This window comes from Echinops telfairi, unplaced genomic scaffold, assembly GCF_000313985.2.
Source record: "Echinops telfairi isolate 266 unplaced genomic scaffold, ASM31398v2 ScPeMD7_7410;HRSCAF=8448, whole genome shotgun sequence".
Lineage (NCBI taxonomy): Eukaryota > Metazoa > Chordata > Mammalia > Afrosoricida > Tenrecidae > Echinops > Echinops telfairi.
In genome coordinates, this window is record NW_022111310.1 from 26,139,599 (window position 1) to 26,153,105 (window position 13,507).

The 13,507-nt window shown below is 48.7% G+C and overlaps 1 protein-coding gene across 1 annotated transcript in view; it reads right to left on the bottom strand.

Annotated features, from left to right (window-relative positions):
* The window catches only part of LOC101639145 (N-acetyllactosaminide alpha-1,3-galactosyltransferase-like), a 39,693-nt gene extending 36,487 nt beyond the window's left edge, over positions 1-3,206 (bottom strand). The window contains exon 1 of the mRNA XM_004712592.2: positions 2,993-3,206. The gene's annotated coding sequence lies outside the window, so the exon portion shown is untranslated. The remainder of the gene's footprint in view (positions 1-2,992) is intronic.
* Positions 3,207-13,507: the final 10,301 nt, after the last annotated feature.

Sequence of the window (13,507 nt, forward strand, 5' to 3'; positions counted from 1 at the left end):
CAGGCATCAAAGACCAAAAACAAAAAAACAAAAAAACCCCATAGCATTGTGAATGAGGGCCCATCTATGGGGAATTGGACATCCCCTTGCAGAAGGGCCACAGGGAGGATCTCTACATTTTTGTATTAGGAGGTTGTCGCATAAAATCGGCCAATTGTGGGGTATCATCAGTTTTTATTCTGTTGGTGTGATGCCGTTTCTACCTTCATGCTGGATAACGTATTTGCAATTTTTTCTTTGAAGACATCCCTGACACAAAAGAACACATATTGGATGACTCCGCCTATTGAAAGTATCTGAAACTGGCACATGCATAGAAACCGAAGTTGCTGTGGTGGTTGCCAGGGACTGGAGGGAGGGCAAGAGGAATGGAGAGGCCCTGCCGGAAGGTGCTAGCTTTCTGTTTGGGGGCATGAAAAGCCTTTGGGAAGAGAAGGTGGAGATGGTGGCACAACACGGGGACTGTAATGAATGCCACTGCGTTGTAACCCTAACAAAAGGGAGGGAGTGTGCTAACTTGGGCGCAGGGTAAAGCAACGGGTGATAAGGGAGAGCTTGGCCAAACAGTGAAGAAGGCAGGCGAAGATACTGAGAGGTTTGCAAGAATTAAAGGCAGCAAGAAAAAAATTATATATATATTATACAATTGATGTATGGATTGTTATAAGAGCTGGAAGAGCCCCAATAAAATGATCTTTTAAAAAAGAAAAGAAAAGAATTCAAGGCAGCAGAGACACAATCCTGAGCTAGTGAGGATCCACAAGCGAAGGATAGACATGTAGGCTGAACGGATGCGGAAGGGAGTGAGTGTATCCCCACAGATACATAGGTTCAACAGAGATATTTGCTTAACTGCATCCACGAATGTGGTAGAGCATCCAGGGGGCAAAGTTGTGAAAATCTCTTCCACATCACCAGACACCTGGAGGGAATGAATTGCTGGGCCCGCAGAGATCAGAAGCTTGGTCTCAGGGCACACCAAGGTCAAGTGATATAACAGAGTTCACAAAGATAGCGTTTGATAGCCAACTTGGGCAAATAGCAACTGTAGTCTTAAAAGCTTTTGAGCGGTCCCCTGAGGGGCGATTATTGGTCTCTCTGTACCCTAAGGAAAGAGGAGGGATGAAAATGGAAAGCTATATGGGAACACTTAGTCCCAGGGACTAATGGGCCACACAGACATCGGTCTCTCTCCACAACCCTGAGGTCCGGATGACCGCTGCCAACTGTTCTGAACAACAAGGTCCTGGACAGAGCGGGGGGACAGGGAAGACAGAACTCAAAACTGTGAAAGAGGCCCGGCTGACTGGTCAGACGGACTGGTGGACCCTCCAAGACCATCGCCCTCAGTCGCCCTTTAGATCTGGTACGGATCTCACCCCTGAGTCAATCCTTTGAGATCGAAAGAATTGCATTCACCCAAGCACTGCATTCAGATGAAGAAAGAAGGAGAAATGGAAATGACTTTGTATCGCACTGCATATAGTCCAGCACCAGAACTTCGCACACTAAAGAAAGTCTTGATACTTGACAAAGCTTTCGGTCCGGCAACACCCGGATCTTTCTCAGCAAAGCCAAACCCAAACCCTGAGCGGATCAAAGTCCCAACAGCCCCTCCGTTAAGCCTCAAAACACCCCTACAAAGACCCCTCTATAATCCTCTCCACTCTGCAGAGGTTAAAAGGAGGCTGAGTAGCCCACCGAAGGCGAGGCACGAAGTGAGGGCAGTGGGATTCCGAGTCAGGGACTCTGTCCCCCAGTGCAACTTACAGCCACTGTGCTGTACGGATAAGCATGAAGGTAATCTCCCGGGGCTGGTCCCTGGCCTTTCCTTGGGATATCCGCTCATGTTGCCTCACACGATGATACCACAGCAACTGACCCATAGCTACCACCCACCGGCCAAACTCCCCTGGGAGCTAGCTTCTCCTCGGAGGCAGAGCCACCAGGGAGCGCTGAGCCAACTCGCTGAGCCAGGTAGGGCGGGGGTTCCTCACTCTCCCCTTGCCATTCAGCTGGCCCAGGTGGGTGCGGCGTCACTGTCTGTCTACTTACCTGTGGAGCAGGGGAAACTGAGCCTTAGCAAAGTCAAGTCACTTGCCTGGGGTCACTTGGATCACTTAGAAGTGGAGGTGCCAGATTTTGAACGCAGGTCACCTGAGTCCCGGGCCAGCTCTGGACCTGGGGATGGGGCTGGGGGTGAGGAAGGAGAAGTTCTTATTTCCTCCATCCTCCCTAAAGGTACAGCTGTCAAGAGGAAGTGATCCCTCTCAGAATCCCTGGTGGTGGGAAATGCACGGCGGCTGTTTCCACTTACGGTTTTCATGATGGGGTCAGAGTCAGCACAGGCAGAGGTAAAGAAGAGGCAAGCCTTAGACGAAACACACCGCTGTCAATCCAGCCACCCCACGGGGAACAACCTGTTCTTGTAGTGCCTTTTCATGAATCCCTTTCAGAAATGTTCGAGCCTCTCCCCAACCCCTCTTCTCGCCCACCAGGCCCACAGTTACTGTGTCCCTATGCAAGGGTCTGCTCCCACCCCCACCCCCATCCCTCGCCCCTGTCCCTGCCCCCACTCCAGAGAGAGACAAGTGAGCCAAAGGGCACGGAGCTACTTTGAAAGGGTCCATCTTTGCCTCCATCCACAAAACTCCAGGCTTGCCCCCGGCTCTGCCTTATCACTTTGAATCCTAAAGCGAAAACCTCCAAGCCACTGGCCCTGACCGACCACAGCTCTGTGAATTCCTGCCAAGGGGAATGGAACTGACAGGGGGGTGTCCCTGAGCCAGCTCCTGCCTCCAGGTCCAGTTCCAGGGGAGTGAAACTCGGTCCTTTTCCAGAACTACCTGAGGAACCAGCCAGGGGCCAGGGGGAGAACAAGGGTCCTCCCTCCCGGTAGACCCACCTTGCAGTCTACTCTCCATCCCCTCCCTCCCCCGCCCCCCAAGGACCTTGGCAGAGTAGAAGGAAATCATCCCCACATTTCACCTACCTCATCGTCTGCTGCTTTCTCCCCGGTATAAAAGGCAAAACAACAAAGTTCTCTTGAGTTCCGTTGCGTAGAAGGAGGCAGGGCAAGGAGGAAGGGAAGGTGTTTCGTTCCAATTCCTGTCAAGAGAATAAACAGCTGTTTCAGGAAGAAGAGGGTAGACGGATGCCTGTGCAGCTAGCAGCTTTGTTCACCGCAGGTCCCTGGAAATGGGCTGTTTATCAGGCCTGTTGCCTCAGCTACATGCCAAGGCAGAAGTATTCCTCCCTGAGCCCATGAAGTATCGGCCCGCCTCGTCAAGCAAAACCGCAGCCCCGACTAGGCTTGGTGCTGGGGGAGACCAGGCCACCACCCTCGAGACAGGCACATGGGCTGCCCACGTCACCCACTCCTTGGCAAGATGACAACCGCTCTGAATCCAAACCCCAAGGAGCAGCTAAGGAACAGCCAAAGGAGAGAAAAAGGAAGAAACAAATTTAAGGAGAGGGGTGGGGGAAGGAGAAAGCCCTCAGACACTTGCTGAAATCTTCTCTAAATGTTCTTCAAAGGTAAGTCATTTCTCTGTATCCTTTAGGCTTCAGCCTGTTGTTTGTTTTGCTTGGCTATTGTGTTTTTTATAGAATGGAATGGAACGCCCCGCGTGGAAAACCAGGCTGGAAGAACTTTGAAAAGTCCTGAAGGCCCAACCCTTCTCCTTGGCGCTGTCAGGCTGAACCCTTCCCACGCCCATCTCCTGCTCCCAGAATAGGTTTCTCCTGCTGGAAGCCACCTTCGAGTAGGATTTCCAAATATCAAAACAACTCGAATGTTTTTAGAAAAGAACACATCCTCAGATCCCCAGTACATGAAAGAGAAGCCATAGAAGGCCTTTGCCCGAAGGACAGAGCCTAATCCTGCCTCCTCTTTCTGTAACCAGATGACCTCAATTTCTTCCACTGGGGTCAGGAGCTAGTTGATCTTTTAAGATCTAAAAATTCCTTCTAGAAGTTACTGCAATCCTTTGACTGGTATCAAGCTGAGCAGATGGATGTCTTACAACGCTGCCATCACACACGCCAGGTCAAGTTCTAAAATAAAGTGTGCACACATGCCCAAGCGACGTGAACGAGAGTGTTATTGTACACCTGAAACCGCAGTCCCTGACCGACGACGGGGTTCTGGTCTGTCAGTTCTGACATAAGTCAAATACCTCTTTCCCGCCCCTCCTTTTCATTATTGTTGCCTTTTATTATCAATGTCTTTATAACTCTCTTCTTTAGCTCTTAAAGTTGGAAATGCTGTGTCTAAAATCACACATATTTTAACCTTGTACGGTCATATATCCGAGTGATTTAGAATCAGGAATGAGGTCCATCAGGGTTGTATCCTTTTACCATCTTAATTCAGTCTCTGCTGAGCAAATAATCAGAGAAACTAGAGTCTATGCAGAAGAACCCAGCATCACAATCGGAGGAAGGTTGATTGAACAACCTGCGACATGCAGATGACACAACTTGCCTAGCGGAAAGCTCAAAGGTCTTAAAGCACTCAATGAAAATTGAATTCTGCAGCCTTTAGAAAGGATTGAAACTCAAGGTAAAGAAAACAAAAATCCTCACCATTGGGCCCCAACAGACAACTGTGCTAAACAGAGAAAAGATTGAAATTGCCAGGGACTTCATTTTGCGTGAATCTACCATCAATCCGCACCGAAGCGCCAAGTCAAAGAAATCAACCGACAACCCATCTGTATTGGGCAGACCTGCTGCACCAGACCTCTCTTTGTAAGTACTGAAGAGCCAGGATGTCACTTTGAGGACACGAGGGCACCTGCCCCACACCATGGCATGTTCAGTCACTTCTGCTGCATGTCAGACAACGAAGAAGGAAGAGTGCGGAAGAACCGATGCATTTGAGTTGTGGTGTCGGCAAAGAATATCGAAAATACCACAGACTGCCAGAGCACACGCAATTCTGTCTTAGAAGTACAGCCAGCATGCTCCTTCAAAGCGAAAGTGACAAGACTATGTTTCGAGTGCTTTGCACTCGGTATCCGGAGAAACTGGCAGGTAGAACTTATTACTGAAGAAAAGATGAGAACAAAACACACTGAAACCAAAAACTAGAAAACAGTGAGTGCAGGGTCTCAAATACATCATCAGTTGGGAACTTTTTTATAGCTAAGGCCTGGAGCTCTAGTAGCACGACTGGTAAGTGCTTGGCTGCCAACCAAAAGCTCGATGGTTCGAATCCATCCAAGCTCTGAGAGAGAAAGACCTGCTGATCTCACCCTGTCGTGATCACAGCCTGAAAAGCGCCATGGGGCAGTTCTACTTACTCACATGGGTCCCTGTGAGTTTCAATTGACCCAACAGCAGCCTAAGGACCATAATCAGAACAGATACGTGGGGTTCTAGTATCCTTGTGGAATTCCATTTTCAGCAGGACGATGGGTGAGCGACAGCTAGTCACATGAGCAAGGATGTATCCAGTCCAGAAGCCAGCCACAAAAGAATATGTACCGATGGTTCCATTTATTTACAGTTCGGAGTCCAGGCAAAACGAAACTCGGGATGGTGGGTGTTTCTACTGGGGCAGCGATGCCAAGGAAGGGCTAGAGGGGAGCTTCTGGGTGGGGGGGGGCTGGTGATGTTGTTTCTTGATCTGGGTCAGCAGTTCTCAACCTGTGGGTCGAGACCCCTTTGGGGGTCAAACGACCCTTTCACATTTCCGATGGTCTTAGGAACCGAGACACCGCTCCTCTATCCATCACCAGGTGGGTCCGCCCACAAACAGATACACCCACATTACAAGTACCTGGTGTGAAGACTGTTACCCACGCTACATCATGCATCAAGACAAAATTTCATTTATTTGTCATTAGAAATAAACATTTCACAATATAGAATTACATATTGTTTTTGTGACTCATCACTATGCTTTAATTATGTTCAATTTGTAACAATGAAAATACAACCTGCCTATCAGATATTTACATGATGATTCATCACAGTAGCAAAATTACAGTTATGAAGAAGCAACAAAAATACTGTTAGGGTTGGGGGGTCGCCACCACATGAGGAACTGTATTCAGGGTCGCGGCCTGAGGAAGGTGGAGAACCACTGCTGTGGTGGTGGTCACACAGGTAAGTTCACTTTGTGAAGTCATTGCAAATGGACCTTTCCAGAGAGCCCTAGCATTGTCTTCCCCAGCTGCGACTGGGAGACTCCAGACCATGGGCAGGCCCTGCTTTTTCCTTTTCTCTCCAATTCCAAGACCCACTGAGCTCCTCAGTAGGGACTAAGGGGAAAACACTGGAATCTGAACCTAGAGTCAGGGGTAGAGGGTGGATTAAGATAAAGGGGGCCTCTCACTGGTTGTGGGCCACGCTAGCTTCCCTCTTCAGTTTATATAAGCACCTCCCCAACTGATCACAGCCGGGTCTCATGATCACCCACGGAGCGGTCAAGGGAGGGCCCTTTTCTGCCATTTTCACCTATGAACATAGAAAGAGCCTCAGTGATTTGTTACAGCGGTGGCCCTTGGACGTGCTTCTGTTCCTACCAAGCTGCTCTAGAGAACTCCAGACTGGCCCGACAGGAGCAGGGATGGATTACTCAATAAGCACTGCTAGCACAGGCTTAACTTGTGCTTGCTTCTTAATCTGTAGTGAACACTTTCACATGGGCTTCACATCAAAGATGTGATGAGCAAAATCTTCTGAAACGATTCATACAGATTCCTTTTGGCTTACGTAAAAGTAAAGAGACCCTGCTCTGCTGCTTCTGTGGGCGTGTCCAACAGACACAAAATCTTGGCTCGCTCGAATAAACTCCTACGAAAATAATGTTTTTCTTTCTGGTTTCTTTGGGGTTTTTTGTTTTGTTGTTTTTGTCATACTATGACTGCCAATGTAAACCAGAGTTATTTACAACCCAGGGAGAAGCAGATGGATTCTTGGCTCCCACGTCTCGTTCTAGCCCTAATCCAACAACAACCAGCTCTTGGATTAAGTCCTGCTTGATAGTTACTTTCACAAAGACAAGGGTGCTGCAGCACAGTGTGGTGAAGAAAGCAGATGGTGCCAGATATCAATTGGAATGATGCCTGGGGTTTTAAAGGCTTGTCTTCAAACAAGCAGTCATCTAAGTGAGGCATCAACTAAGTCCACACGGAAGAACACTAGCCTGTGTGATCCAAAGATGACAATAACGAAATCCAAATATGAGGAAGGGAAGTTTCAGAGCTCACATTGTGAACACCCAATGTGGACACGACTGTGGGGGATGTTGGGAACCCCAAATTCATCTGCAGGATATTCAGTCAGATTGAGCCTGTGGCAGATCCCCCGCTAGCCACAGGTGCGGGATTTGAACAACTTTACTATCAGATAGAGATTAATGTAAACTTGATTATGGTGGAAAGAACCATGGTATGATGATACTTGGTCAGTTGCCCTCTCTCTTGACCCAACCTGAATTTGCTCTAGGTTCAAGCATCTCTCAATTGTTCTACCACAAAAATTTCTTCTTTGTTTTTTAAAAATATTGTTGGTGGTCTTGTCTTTCTTGCTCTTTATTTTTATCTTGTTATAGTTTTCTTCTTTGTTTCATTTTGTTTTTTATTGTTCCTGTTAGGTGTCCCCATTTAAGAAGCACAGAAAGAGTGGATGCAGAGACAGTAACTGATGCAGTGGTTTGTGGGGAATTGCGGGGGGGGGGGGGGGGGGGGGGTTGTGGGAGACGGTGAAGGGAATTGGGGAGCAAACAATCAAGGCAGGAGAGGGGATGGAGCTTTAGAACGAATAGTGATCATGCATATATAACTCTTTTTAAAAGCTATTTAACAATGGAAGTGTATGATACATGAATATTATATCAAGAAAACAACTAAAAATGAAACCAAATTTGACCTATGGTGACCATGAGTGAGAAAGAAAAGGTTTTGCTTATGGGACATTGAGTTCATGAATGGCGATGGAGCCATTTGGAGCGGAAGCTCAGTAATAGTTGCACAACAGGAAAAGTACACTCAATGGCAAGGAATTGTGCGTATAGAAGTTGTTGAATTGGAGGATATTTTGTTGTGTATATTTTTGCCAAAATTTCGGGGGAAATACATGAATAAAAATGAGTACAAGAAAGAAGAAAATGTTCTAAAATGGATTGTGGTAAAGATTGTGCAACTTTTTTTTAAATAAATAATTTCATTGGGGGCTCTTACAGCTCTTATACCTCAATTGTATCAAGCACATTTTGTACAATTCTTCTTGATATGATTGAACTACTGAATTTTATTATCTGTGGGTGAGGTGCCAATAAAACTGTTTTAAGGAAAAAAAAAAACACAAAAAAACCTCAGCTTGTCATTATTTGTTTAAGCCTAAATATGGTTACTGTGTTTAGGGCACCTACAAAGGCATTCCTGCTAGGGTCTACAAGGAATAAAGCAATGTGGCTGGTTTGGGGATGGGGACACTCATTCCTGCCCACCTCTCAGGGCAATTGTGATCAGTAGGTTTCATGTCAGCTTGGCTGGGCCACCATTCGCCCAATATGTGCTGTGTGGGCCAGCTCCACGACGGCACGTCGGGCCCTTCCTTCTGTGAAGCAGCCAAGCAGTTGTGGGAGGCCTGGGTGGAGTACCAGCTCCCTAATCTGGTCACGGCCTCGATACAATGAAGGGCAGTTTCATTTGGGGTATGACCTTCCCTTCACACAGATTGTACCATGTGGAAGCCAGCTCACTTCTATCGCTGCATCTGGATCCTGCCTCCAGTTTGCGGACCTCCGGAGACGTCGCCTGCCGGTCCTAGAAACAGCAGACTGCCAACATCCTGCTTCGCCTTTCTGCTTCCTCTTCCTCAGGCCCTGCTGGTCCACAAGTCAGGGGAAGCCTCCAGTGTACAGCTGACCAACAGAGTTGTACGAGTGTGAGAGCCATTTTTGGTATAAATCTCTTTCTAAATACATCTCCATACAAGAGTCACGTCACTGGTTTTGCTTCCGAGAGAACCCAGCCTACACAGCCTGGTGGCGATGAATAGAGCCTCGCACCAGGCTGCCTGAGTTTGCCTGCTGGCTCTGCCCCTGATGCTGGGCAACGTACTTCTTTGTGTCTCCCCTTCCACAACTACAACATGAAACTAACAGAGATTGAGGCACTGGTGGCTTCCGGTGTGGGAGACCTCCTTCTATGTGGGAGAGCAGGGTTTGATTCCTGTCAGGGCACCTCACATGGAGTGAGGCTTGGGTGTTACAGTATAGCTTCCAGACGAAGAAGATGATCAGCCAGTAAGAACCCTGGACATCACGACAATCCTATTCACATCACACCATGAGAACCCTGCCTGGTCCTGCACCATCCTCACCATTGGTATATTGAGCCCACTGTGTCAAGCCATCTCTTTGCTGCTCATCTGTCCCTCTACCTCACCAAGCATGGTGCCCTTCTCCAGGGACTAGTTCCTCTGGAGAACGTATCTAAAGTTCCTGAGATGAAATCTCACCAGTCTCACTTCTAAGAAGCCTTCTGGCTGTACTTCTTGCAAGACAGATTTGTTTGTTCTTTGACTGTCCCTGGTATAGTCAATATATATATATATATACCGTATTTCAAATGCATCAATTCTTCTCTAGTTTTTTGTATCCATGTCCAGCTTTCACATGCATATGAGGTCATTGCAAAGACCATGACTGGGGCCAAGGACCCCTTAGGCCTCAAAGTGCCATCTTTGCCCTCTAACACTTTAAAAAGGTCTCGCGCAATTGATCTGACCGGTGCAATGTGTCGTTTGATTTCATGACCGCTGCTTCCATGAGCATTAACTGTGGAGCCAAGTAAAATGAAATCAGCAACTTCAATTGTTTTTCACTTTATCAGGCTGTTGTTCATTGCTCCAATGGTGAGGATTTTTCTTCTTCGTTACGTTGAATTGCAATCCATTCTAAAGGCTGCAGAGCAGGATTTTCATCAGCAAGTGCTTCAAGTCCTTTGAGCTTTCCCGAGTCAAGTTGAGTCATCTGCATATTAATCAGCCTTCCTCCAATCGTGATGCTGTGCTCTTTTTCATAGTCTCGCTTCTCAGATTATTTGTAGTAACCTCTTACTCTGCTGGGATAACTTCCTCTTGGTCTATGTACGGATACCACAGGAGCACAATGAAATGTTCTGGAATCCCTGTGCTTCTCAATATCCTTAGTCTGTTATGGGGCACGTAACCAAATACTTTTGCCCCGTTAATGAAAGAGAAGTAAACATATTTCGGGTATTGAGCCATGATCTGGCTGACATCAGCAATGCTACCCCTCATGCCACATCCTCTTTTGAATCCAGCCTGGATTTCTGGCAGCTGATGAAGGCCTGCAATCGCTTTAGAATTTCACATGCTTGTGATAATATATTGTTTGCAACAACCACCAATATATACGTATGACATTGCTTGCTAATTTCTGCATCCTGTGGAGTCACCTCTCCTGGGACTAGGCGCACAAGTCCACCACAGAGGAGAAACAGAATGATAGTTCGCAAGCACTACACGCACACTAGCCTGTACTGTGAGAATCAGGGCAGGCACTACCAGAAACAGGCTTAGCACATCTTCAGTGTGCCCAAGAATGAACAGTCTTCATTATCCAATGAACCCAACACCAGCATGCGTGTGATGAAAGAAGCGTGTGTCAAATACAGTTTAACCACTGCGCCCTCGGAGGAAGGAGAAGGGAACATTTCTAGTCTGCTATTTCCGTAACTGTCAAGACTTGCCACAGAAACGCCATGCCCGTTCTGTTGAGATGCGCTTTGTGAAAGCTCTCCCAGGTCTTGCTGGCTGCTCAGGACGCACAGCTGTCTAGGGTGTGCCGGCAGGCAGGTGCTCGGGCCTCGGCCCTCAGGGGAAGAAGGGGTGGGCTCTTTGGGGGCTGTGGAGGCAGGTGGTGTGGCAGTTGTCAGGATGTGAGGACCGATGAGCCCTCAGGAGAGGTGACCAGGAGGGACAACAGGTGAATTCTCTTTGTCAGACGCAGCCTGATGAGGCGGAAGGGAACCAGACAGATTCAGCATCGCTTGCTGGTCGGCTTCTTCAGCTTTCGGAGTCTGGGTTTAACGGGCTCGGAGATTCTAGATTTGATGGGGTTATTGTGAGACGGGTGTGGTCTGATGGAGAGAATGGGAGGCGGGGTCTGCTGGTGAGATAGGTTAATAGTAGCCCCGCCTTTCATTGTCCTTGCACAGAACAGCTTCCGCACTGGGCTCTGATATTTGTGGCACGGGAGAACCCGCTTACTGCACACGTTTGTGGCGTTGGCATCAGAAGCTTCGGTTTCCACCCCCCATGCTTCACCCCCTTAAAAAGTGCATTTATTGAGCATCTCTGGTCACTTCTCACGTAGTTTCTCACGTGGCTCTTGTGGGCCTTCGGGGCCATACTTAAGACACCTTGCATGAAAGAGAAACTGAGGCACTTTGCAGACGCAGTGAAGACCTGGCCAGTCATTTTTGCTCTGTGCCAACAACACTGTGGCAATTAATGGACCCTCTAATTGCTACAATTAAGGCAGCCAGAATGCTTCTTAGAAGCAAGGACGGTGAGATGTCTTCTCATACATTTTGGACATGTTATCAGGAGAGCTCCCCTCTGGAGAAGGACATCATGCTTGGTGAGGGAGAGGGACAGTGGCAAAGAGGAAGGCCCTCTCCAAGAGGGGTTGACAGCGCGGCTGCATCAGTGGGCTTGAACATGACAATGCTGACACTGGCGCAGGACCGGGCAGTGTTTTGCTTTCTTGTACACAGGGTAGCTCTGGGTTGGAACGGACTCAAAGCGGCTAATTAACAACAGTGGCACCACAGGACATTTAGTGGAAAGCCTAACGGATGCTGATGGTACTTCGGGGGACAGGAAACTTGCGAGGCTGTGGAAAAGAAGCAGGAACGGCTTCGGTCAATGGGCAACCAACCCATCGGCTTGCCGACAGCCCACAGAGGACCTGGCTGCTGCGGAGCGCTGCCCACGAACCACGCAGCAGAGGCGGGTCCAGCCATCACCATTCCTTACGGGCAAGATTTTATTTGAGTCCCACTATAGGGTTTCTTCGTACTAAACCTTATTGTCAGAAATCTAAGTGTGCGCATTAGAGTTTCAGAACACGGAATTTCAGGACACAGGCGTGATGCTGAATAGTGGACGTGAAGCCTGCCAGGTGTTGGCAAACCCACGGTGGGCCAAGAGTTGGCCTCCAACTCAGGACTGACGCCCCGTCGTGCGTGTGACTCCACTAAAGATGGTCCCAGGTTTCCAAAGAGCGTGCTGAAAGCCCCCCAGACGATGGCACCCACCCTGAAGGACAGGGGGTGTCGCATAGGAGCCAAGAGTTCTGGATCCGCTGAGGGGGTGGTCTTCTGAGTCTAGTTCTGGAGATGCGAACCCTTAGTCAAGCCATGCTGAGAGCGCAGCTGTGGCAGCAGAGGACGCAACAGCGGGGGCCGCGTGACCGGTCTTTTCCTTACTTTTTAAATGAGGTATTACAAGGCAAGGAACAAACCCTCTTTGCTATTGGTCAACCCGTAGTCGGGTCCTCCACTGCCACCTCTCGTAGGTGCTGCTTCGCTGCTCCAAGCTCTAGGCTAAATCCTTCCAGGAAGAAAGGCATCAGCCTCTGTGGGGGGGCGTAACCATGCCAGGGTGGTTAAGTGTTCCATTACTAGCGGGCTTCGTACTCCTACATGGGCACAGTACTCCCACAAACCACGTCTTTGAACCAAAGTAGGGGCTCCAGTGTCCCGTACAGAGCAAAGGTGTCTAGTCCGGATGACTGCTTCACCGTCCCCACTGTGAAAGTTTCAATTCGGAACATCAAACATCAGCCATTCAGAGTGTTTCGGTGAGCCCATCGTTCATCAGGTCAAAACGGATTCTTAGTCCACATACGGGGTGTTTCGTGGAATACTGTTCCAACCTCGCTGGCTAAAAGCAGGGGGGACTTGAAGCCACTGCAGATGAAGATCAAGGATTGAGGGCTGCAGCCTTCAGAACGGATGATGGATGACATCTCAGCGTAAGGAAGACCGGGATCTTCACCACTGGACCAAAAGTGACATCATGGTGAATGGAGACAAGCTTGTCCAGGATTTTGCCTTGCTTGGTCCACAATCAACACTCACGGAGGCAGCCGTCAAGAGGACAAAAGACACGTCGCGTTAGGGAAATGTGTGCACAAGACCGCTTTGAGTCTTGAAAAGGACATCGCTTTGAGGATTATGGTGCGCCTGATGGAGAGCCGGGGTATTTTCAGTGGCCTCGTCTGCATGTGGAGGTTGAACACTGGGTAAGGAAGACAAAGGAGACTCGGTGCATCGGAACTGTGGTGCTGGAGACGAATACAGAAGTACCACGGACTACCGGAAGGACAAACTGCTCTGTCTTGGAAGAAGGATGGCCAGAGTGCTCCTGAGAGGCAAGGACAGGCTATCTTACATCCTTTGGGCATGTTGTCAGGAGAGACCAGTCCCTGGAGAAGGACATCGTGTTGGGTAAAGTG